Raw genomic sequence first — 9,061 nt, 5'->3', positions numbered from 1 at the left:
TAATACTTACAAACAGTTACAATAGAAAATTAAATAGAGTAAGTTATTTGGTTACCTTAACTCTTTCGTCATAAGAAAAGGGTTACCCGTAGATTTCTTATATATGTAATGTCACGACACGCTTTCTTTCCTCAAAGCATACTCACAACATGACAATCTACACATAATTATACTATTAGTCAATTAATCAAATTGATCACAAGTACTAATTATTACTTAAAACCATATTTAACTATTCCTTTCCTTTTACTTGAGCAATTTAAGTTCCTTACAATCCAATTACCCCTTTTTATCACTTCTATCAATCCTAACATACCTTCTTCCCACTTTCTACTCATATTTCCTTTTAGTTTAAGGTCAACTTGAGCTTACAGTCTCAAAGCTTTATCGTTTAGTTCCAAACTAGTTGCAAACACCTTAATTCTTGAGAACCTTTTTATTACTAAAAGGTAAGAAACAAACCCCTTAAAACTTCCTAATTTAATTTCTCTATAACTTATACCAAGAGAAATTAGTGTAGAATCGAAGTTAAGAGCAGTACAAAACTTACCCAATAAGTTATCGATCAGAAATGTCTCCCGAGCTCTAATAATTTGATGCCTTAGCAAAGGTTCTCTCTCTTCTCCTCTCCCTTTCGTGTTTCCTTTCCTTCTCCATCTAAAACCATGAGATGTCCACATATTTACCAGCCACTTTTCTATGCCGTACGTCACGGTACATGTAGCTTGTGTCGCAGGGCATGGCATAGTGAGAAAAATCCTTACCATAAGCATCCACTTCACTTTGAAACACAATCCTTTCACCCATATCTGCTTATCCAACATTTCAAAGAGTCAAAGTACCAAATTTTCGTCCAAAATTTTAATCACTCACTAATTACTAATTTACCCTTAGTTAACAATTAGTTTCAGAATTAGAAAATCAGGATGTTACAATACTAGCCCTTGAGTCTAGCACTTCCTATATCTTTTACTCTATTTAATGCAATCTTTAGTCATTGGCGGCCAGTAATATCCATGTCTACACATCATCCATTACATTTTTAGCCTTAATTAATAAGCCCCGTATACCCCATTTGTGTGTTTGACTTAAAACCTCCATGTATTAAGTAAATGCTAAACATTTAAGTAATAATCCATTAGGACCTTTCTTATACAATTCATCTCCAATTAAAATAAAGTGCTAGGTACGTATCCTAATTTTGTAAAGTATCATTAGCTAGGATTTTGTAAATAACTTTTAAATTCATCTTGCCAATCTTGAGCTAACTTTTATGAGACCATGCCACTCTATACTGTCAAACCTCATTAGAATATTAAAGGATGCTCCTTTTATTCTACTACAATCACTTTGCTAGTAGGTTCTAGTAAAAGTCTTAACCCTGATGCTATTTATGCTAACTCATTGGCTTCCTAATTTTGGGCTTGAGGAATATGTACTAGTGTTATTTCCTTAAAATCTGAGAGCCACCTGCATAGTACATTATCAAAGCCAAGCTCATCCACTTATACTCACCAATTAATTGTTTGATGATGAGTTGGGAATCACCTTCTATGAGTACCTTATGGTCTTTCAATTCCTAAAGGATTCCAAGGCTTGTGTGTAGTATTTCATATTCAACTTGGTTGTTAGTACATTTAAAATCTAATTGAAGTGATAAGATAGATAGTTTTTATGCCAGTAATAGATATTATTATAACTCCAATCTTATATGCTTATTCTGTGCTAGACCCATCAAACTTAAGCACCCAAGATCTTAGATTTACTGAGAAAATAAGTAATCCTTTTCTTCTTCAATTAGCTCAATCGAAGGGTGGTTGGCTAGAAAGTTTTCTAATGCTTAGCCCTTAATTGATTTTTAAGATAGAAATGTCAATAAAAATTTAGCTAGGGCCAAGCTCAATTTCCCTATATGACCTATCATAATCAGCTGATTAAGCATATATTTAGTTAAATCAAAATTTGAAATCACATACACAACTACATTTATTATATATGCTTGGTACAGCATAATACAATACTAAACATGAAATCTCCATAGTGAGTATCTAGTCTCTGTGGGAGTTAAATACCCACTCAAATAATAAACCACTTGCTCACATCTCCCATCTACAGTTTGGGCTAACATACAACCTATGGACACGGCAGTAGAAGCTAAATACAAAAGAAACGGTGTATTCTCCCTCAAGGCTACTATAACCTAAGGCTTCATTAAATTTTCTTTAATTTTTTCAAAAGCAACCTGATTATGTTTGGTCCATATGAATTCCTTGATGTTCTTAAATTTCAAAAGCTTGGAGAACTCCCTTATTTTACTCGCCAAATTTGGAATAAAATGCTTGAGATAATTAACTTGGCCTAGGAATCATTATAATTATTTTTTGTTTCTTGGCACCTTTGCTTCTAATATAACACGTGCTTTATTCCAATCTACTTCAATTCCTCATTTGTGGACTAGGAATCCAAAAAGTTACTTGTGATCACATTAAATGCACATTTAAGTAGATTTCATTTAAGGCCTACTTCCTTCATTCGAAAGAAGTTCATCTTCAAATGTTCAATATGATCTTGTTTTTTTATTTAATCATTATATCATCTATGTATACTTTCGAGTGTTTCCTATCACATTATAAAAGATTGCATTCATAACTCGCTGATAGGTAGCCCTATATATTTTAAGCCCGACTGGCTTGACCACCTATTTAAAAGTTCTAATGAAGCTTGAGAACCTAAAAGTAGTTTTATGAATGTCCTCTTTTGCAATGAATATTTGATTATACCCTAAAACAGTCCATAAATGATAATAATGCATTCCTAGCTCTAATGTCTATTAACCTATCTACAGTAGGCAATGCATACATTAGGTGTGGCTATGTTTAAATTTCAAAAATCTATACAAACTCATAGCTTTTTATTCTTCTTAATCACTGGTACTTTGTTTGAGAGCCATTAACCATGCTTGCAAAACTGTATGAAGCTAGCCCAGGAGGAGGAATTTGATTTGCTCCTTTACGTGAAGCTTTACCTCAATAGACATTCTACAAGCGAGCTGCTAATGTGGTCTGTTATTCCATTTTATGGGAAGCCTATGCTCAAAACCTATCTTACTAACCTCGACATCTCGTCATAGTCTGACACAAAACAATCCTTGAATTCCTGTAACGCCTGTCTTACGGCACTCTTCTGTTCCTAAGTTAGTAATGAGCTAATATAAGTGATTGTCAGTTCCTTTGGGGATCTAAGGTTTACTTCTTCAAGTAGGTCTTGTACCTCTAGGGTTGTATCTTTAAATTTTAGAGGCACAGGATCTAGCTCTTATAGTTGTGTGATTTCCTGAGATTCATCTTTGTAAATAACTTTGGCTCTTAGTGTCTCAGGTCCACAATTTTTTAGTCACTCTTGTATGGTATGCAACCATTGCTTTGAATGGTCATAGTTGCTATAGCCTTTTATGTTTTGATTTAATCATCTATCAATTTTATGATAGGTTCATGCTTTCGTAGTACTAAAGGTATGATAATGTGTGTGCTGAGTTAGCTAGATAAACTTTTCCTAGGGCCCCTTGCTATAAATTCCATGGAAAGTAAAAGGACCCATATCGATATCATACTATCTAGCATCTACAAAATCTGTGACCACCGTGAAGGGCTTGTCTTCCACCCAAACCACCTCTACTTCTTCCCCCATCCATATAAGAAGCATTTGATGGAGAGAAAAAGGAACACATTCATTGGCATAAATTTAGTCTCAACTTAGCAAGGCCTAATATTATACTATTATGCTTATCACAAAGAAAGTTGTGAGAGATGATTTAGATCCGACATCTACTTATAACGGTAGTACTCCTAAAACCTTTAAGGCGATCCCTATGAATCCTACCATGGATACCTCTATGGCATCAAATCCTATTCCTCTCATCCCATTCTAAGCATTATATAGGCTGGTAGTATGTTTACCGTCGAGCCATTATCCACTAATACTCTTGTTATAGGCTTTCTATCAAAATGAGCCTTAATATGCAAAGGCTTTTAAGTGTTGAGTCATCTTAAGACTAGGCTTTTCCATAATAGCTCATTTGAACTTCCTTTCCACGGCCTGTAATATAACTTGGCATATGGACTCTAACTCAATTTTTTTGTATTACCTATACCTCATATGGTTTAGGTTCTTTGTCTCCCCTGACTCCATTAGATAATATCGGTATGGGCTTGTCTACTTTATCACAGTAATCCTCGTGTCGTCCTGATCACATAAAAGCTTATTTTAGGCCCTAGTGGCTAAGGATCTTCTAAATTGTAAAGGGAGCGACAAAGAAACCACATAATAAAGGTTTAAGTGTATCTCTTCTACATGAATATCCCTAAGTTACTGGCTTTCATTTTTTCTTTCCTCCTAGTCTTCTGTTGACCTTTTTCTAATTTATTTGATTCTTTCTTGTCCGTATTTTCTTGAGATTTTGTCTTCTGATTTTCGAGATATCTCTATATAGCCTACTTATGTTAGAGGCATCCTTTCTAAATTCTTATTAGAACATTGGAAATTATTGGTGTCTTAAGACTTTCCATTATAGGGACTGCATGTTGCTAAGTGAATTGAACAAACTTGCTTGTATTCCTTATGGGCTTTAGTATTGAAGAGAGCTCTTGAGTATTTTCTAATGTGGGTTCTGCTAAGGGTTGTCTATCGAGACATAGACCTAAGGGTATTCCTGTGAAAGGTTTCCCTACTCCCAATGGGGTTGAGTATTTTACAGATAGTCAAATTTGGCTGAAGGTTCTCCTAAGTAACCCCACACTGCTTTGGATTTTTCTAAGTTCTTCATATATTGTTCCTCTAAGCCTTTATTCCAGCTCGAGGGTCCTCTCTTTGTTGGCTTTATAGCGTACTTCTCATCAAGGTTTGACCTACCTAAAGGTTCTCCAAGGCAGTCCCATACCATCTTAGCTTTTCTTGTTTTGTTTCATCACTGGTCCAAACTTTACAAGGCTATCCATTTCTTTTCCTACTTTCTTGTCATCATATTTTTGATTCCATTTGTTGAAATCTATCTTTACCATATTGACAGTGGCAGAAGGTGGGAACGGGTCTTTGTTCACTATTATGGACTCTTCCTTTCTTGGGATGCCTTTATTAATCTAGTCCTCTACAACATTCTTGAAGGCCCAACGGACATTAGTATTATGGCTCCATGAATGATGATACTTACAGTTTTTCTTTCCTCTTCATTCTTCCTTGAAGGAAAGTTAATGACCAACAGGTAACAAGATGAACTTTCTTTGACAAGAAATCAAAGATTTTTCTATTTTTTAGGTATCAAATGCATGTTGTACTACACTAGGCTTTTTTAAAATTTTGGCAACCTTCCTTATCAAGGCTGAGAAAGTATAGTCGCCTGCATTTTTTAGTTCTGCTATAGCCATTTCAAGCTCACCAAAGTATGTGCACTGCATTCATCCACCAACGATAATCTTCTTCCTTTAATAATTCCTTATATCCATAGACCTTAGCTGCAAGTTCATAAAGTCTCTAAACTCCATCCTTTGAAACTTTTTCCTCAGCTTTATATCAAGTCTTACCTAAGCCAATTTGACAAATTCAACCTCTATAAGCAATGTATGGCATTTGCTCCTTAGTCTTTTGAACCTTAAGAGGCATTGATTTTCTACCTCTCCAATTCACTGAGCGAGTTTATAAAGCTTTTCTATTACTAACTTTAGGTTATACCTTATACAATTGCACGTAGAACTTCTGTTCCATTTCAAGCCAGCTAAACATCGAGTAATGGGGCAATAAAGTATACCAGGTGAATGCTAGACCTATAAGGGAGTTCAAGAATAATCTCATCTTTAAGTTAGCAAAGTTGTCATATTGGTGATTTGTCCATATTTAATAGTAATCTACTAATATGTTTGAATATTGATGTGTTCCATCTCCTAAGAATAAAGTAAAATTAGGATTTTATAGCCCCAAGGGTAAGGGTTATCTTGGTCTATAGTTTAGGGTATGATTTTGAAAATACAGGACTGCCAATTGGCCTCAATCCAGGCCTTATATGTCTTGTTTCTACATTCATCAGTTGATTCGCTACTCATTATGTCATTTTGGGATGGCCCCCATGCCCCCTGGGCCATTCGTGCTTGGCTCTTGTAAATAATGTAAAGGATTATTTATGGGATTAGTATTAGCAAAAACATAAGGAATGGAATAATCTCTCTTAGAGTCGTGTGACCCTGAGGGTTTACATTTGCATTAACCCTTGATTGTTGTCCTCTATGTGGCCCCAAGATTGAGCCTAATTCAAAAGCTGTCCCTTCTTAGTAATGCAGCTATATTTCTTATCCCCTTGTGTTAAAGCCTGTATCATCATTTATTGTCTTTCTCTTTCTTGAGTTTTAAACATTTTTAGAGATAGAGCGCGAAGAACTTCTAGTTTTCTTCCATCTGCTTATTCATGCGATCTTGGATTCCACGCAATACTTCTACTGTGAGACCATTAAAGATAATCAGAGGATTCACATGTTCATTTCCTAAGTTCAAACTAGGACTTACTACTATTACTTGTCATTATCGGCACTACGTGCTCATGATGTCCACTCATCTAAGCATCAGGTATCTATGGATCTAACCCCCGTAGGTGCAAAGTTTCCTTCTCGCTACTAGAACCAGTACCTGTTTCATCAATCTTTTTATCTTTTCTTGTCCTTGGCATCTTGCTACATAAAGTCCCACCGATATACCACAAATTGTTTGTCGTGGAACAATGAAAGTACAAGGCGTGCCAGAGATATTGAGTATAATGATAACAAATGGTCCCTAAGCTCCCTAACTACAGTTTACCCAGATGTAAAAGATACAGAAGAATTGAAATAACAAATATTAAAGGCGAATTACAAAATAGTAGAGTTTTACAAGGCTAAAGACGAAGCACAAAGTTATCTAAAAAAAAGAACTACAAGTAGGAAGAATTTCAGTATTTGAAAAGTGTTGTGTTTTCTTTTTCTCTATGAACCTCTCTTCCTTTTATAATAGTTTAGTTGAGGTGGTTGCTCCCACTAAATCTGGAACTAGTTTGTGAAATATCAAAAATTCTATAAGCACGATCCACGAGATTTATGGCACAGTCTTCCTATTCGTAATGCATTTCATTGTTAATTGTCAACCCATATCTATGAGATATTCACGGGTAATAGCCATGATTTTACGAGATTCGAGGCCCATTGAGGTTATAGTTTTGTGTAACATAATGGTCTAAGTAATGGGTCTGAGTCTTAAGGGATTAAAAAACCTGTGCTTTATTTGAACAAGCTACTCTATCATGATCTAGACTGTCCCTATTTCTAGATCGTTTATTAAGCTTGATCCTTCAATTATTGGCCTATTTTATGTCATAGACATTGTAAACGATATTTCAGTTTAACCTAAACAAGACCCTTTCTAACCTTTTCTAACAAGACCTTTTCAGTTTTAACCCATCTTTCGATAAACAAGAATGCTTCCATGTATATACAGAAGGACTTCCATATATGTAGTAGGCTTCCCTCATGTGCAAAAATCTTCAATATATAGAAGTAATCTGTCATTTTATGCAACTGTCTTCCTTGAATGTCCCTTTTGTTGCAGGTGCAATTGACATCAAGGATATACAACTAATCTTCCCCTAATATGCAACTATCTTCAATGAAATGCAATCATCTTCCTACAAACAAGAATGCTTCCATGCATATATAGAAGCCTTCCATATATGCAATAGGCTCCTGTCATGTGCATAGGTCTTCCATATATGCAAGTAATTAGTCTTCATATGCAACAATCTTCCTTGAATGTCTATTTTGTTATGGGTGCAATTGACATCAAGGATATGCAACTAGTATTCCCTTTATATGCAGCCATATTTAATGAAATGCAACCATCTTTGGACGAATGAGAATGCTTTCACGCATGTACATAAGGTCTTCCATATATGCCCTTTATGTGCAGAAGTATTCTATATATGCAAGTAATCATTCATCATATGCAACTATCATCTTTAGTGTCCATTTGTTACAAGTGCAAGTGATATCAAGGATATGCATTATATCAACCATTGTCAATGGAATGTAATCATCTTTTGATGAATGAGAATGCTTTCATGCATATACAGAAAGTCTTCCATATATATAGTATGCTCCTTTCATGCGCAGAAGTCTTCCATATATATAATTTATCACTCGTTATATGCAATGGATCTTCCTAAAAGGTCTATTTTTCTTACGAGTGCATGACTTCAAGGATATACAATGGTCTTTCCTTATATGCAAGCATCTCCAATGAAATGCAATCATCTTCTGAAAAATGGTTATTTTGAAAATTTTCTCATTTTTCATTAAAACACCTATGGATATTATAAAAAGGTAAATGGATATTCTAAAAATTGCTCATTTTTTTATGAAAATACAAAAGAATATTCTAAAAATGCAAGTAGTTATTTTAAAAATTTACTCATGTTTATGAAAACCACTTATGGATATTTTGAAAATACAAATGAATATTCTAAAAATTTACTTATTTTTCATGAAAACACTGAAGGATATTCTAAAAATGCAAATGAATATTCTAAAAATTTGTTAATTTTTCATGAAAAACACCAATAAATATTCTCAATGGTTACTGTTGTTATATCTAAAGCTTAATCACACTAATTTAAAGCATAAAGAATAATGTTGAACACCAACAAATCCATTTATCATTAAATAATAACATTTTTTACATCTTTTGAAAACATAAACTACATTATATTACAACAAGAAAAATACATAATAAATCTACTTAATTACATCTTAGAGTCCTAAAGGACTATAATCCTTAAAGCAATTAACAATGCCTCAGCAACTCATTGTTCCATGTATGATCTTTAAGGCTTTTAGATTCTTCAAACCCATTCGAACCACGAAATTCATGTGTGTGAACTTAGTTATGTATAGCCATTTCATTTTGGCTTTTTATCTAGTTGCTTTTGCTCAACCTCTTCATGGAATCCTCTTAGAATCTTCTTCTAGTTCTTTATAATAACTGGAACCTTCTG

Source organism: Prosopis cineraria, unplaced genomic scaffold (assembly GCF_029017545.1).
Source record: "Prosopis cineraria cultivar Desert tree isolate PC_DT_omini unplaced genomic scaffold, ASM2901754v1 PC9, whole genome shotgun sequence".
NCBI lineage: Eukaryota > Viridiplantae > Streptophyta > Magnoliopsida > Fabales > Fabaceae > Prosopis > Prosopis cineraria.
This window is presented reverse-complemented; position numbering follows the sequence as displayed.